This window comes from Macrobrachium nipponense, chromosome 25, assembly GCF_015104395.2.
Source record: "Macrobrachium nipponense isolate FS-2020 chromosome 25, ASM1510439v2, whole genome shotgun sequence".
Lineage (NCBI taxonomy): Eukaryota > Metazoa > Arthropoda > Malacostraca > Decapoda > Palaemonidae > Macrobrachium > Macrobrachium nipponense.
The window spans coordinates 5,268,200-5,269,508 of record NC_087214.1 but is presented as its reverse complement, the minus strand read 5'-3'; positions in this window follow the sequence as shown (position 1 = coordinate 5,269,508).

Sequence of the window (1,309 nt, the reverse complement as noted above, 5' to 3'; positions counted from 1 at the left end):
CTTCACTTTCACTTCCCTCCCCCTTTTCTTTTTTTTTCAACGCTTCAAACAATCTTTTCGCCATCCAAAGCACCAATAAATAACCTTTCCATTTTCATTATTAGACCACTACCCTGCTGCTTAGTTATCACTGTCGCTTTCATAGGAGCGAGATCCTTTCACATGTTCAACGATGCGCTCTTTATCTTTGATAATGGTGGAGCAACGGTCGAACGGCTAAGGCCAAGCGAGCGGCCAATGTTTGTTGGCGTATCTCCCTTCTCAGATCGCTTTATAATGTCCACTTTAATTTCCATGGTGATGGCCTTTCTTTTCTTCGATGCACTACCATCAGAAGAGTCCGCCTTGCGCCTTGGGAGCCATAACAAAGAGCAAAAGTTAAAAAAACGATACAACACAAGGGAGAGAGAGGCTGTGTAAACAACCAAAATGGTGTATGGGTGAGGAATGAGCGTAGCGAAGCGACGCCGTCCTCTCCCCCACAAAGCGTATTCTTCCGCCGTGCGCCCGGAACTAGTTCGCGTTTGTTTACATCGCTTACAACGCTAACCGCGTAAGACGGAACGACGCAAAATATTATTTTTTATATTTTTATGGGGCGCGTTTGTAACCACGAAACATCGTAAGTCGAGACCAGCGTAACCCGAGGACTTACTGTATTGTCATATCCGTTTTCCTGGTTTTTCTGATCATGCTGCGAGTTCTGCCTTCGTCCATTCCACTATTCCTGCGCTGTATCTGATACTGGCACTGCCCATGTGTTTATGGCTTTGATCACATTTCCGGCGTTGAGTTTGACTTGAGTATCGCCTTGAGTCTCTGCATATATTCTTTCCTGATCGTGTCCTTCATCTCTGATGTTTTTATATCCCATCCTTCCATTATTCCCAGGTATTTGTATCCGTCTCATCTATGTGTTTGATGTTGTTTCCCATCTGGTAGCTTTATCCCTTCAAATCCTTGTGTTATTATTTATTATTATTATTATTATTATTATTATTATTATTATTATTATTTTTATTATTATTATTATTATTATTGTTATTATTCATTTGTTTTTCTAAAGGGTCCACAATAATACAGTGTTAAGAGTCCGTGTATAATTTTTAAGACTTTACAAAAAGCTTTCGAACCCTTCCCTGGGTTCATCTTCAGTCCAAATGAACAATTAGTTAAAACATGTACAGAGGTAACTTTACAAACATGAGTCGTTGAAGATCGTTGACACCGGTCGTTAGCTCGTTAATGGGCCAGATGATGAAGAAAGAGGGCAATTAACTCTAACTAGGTTATTTCCTCTCCCCTATCA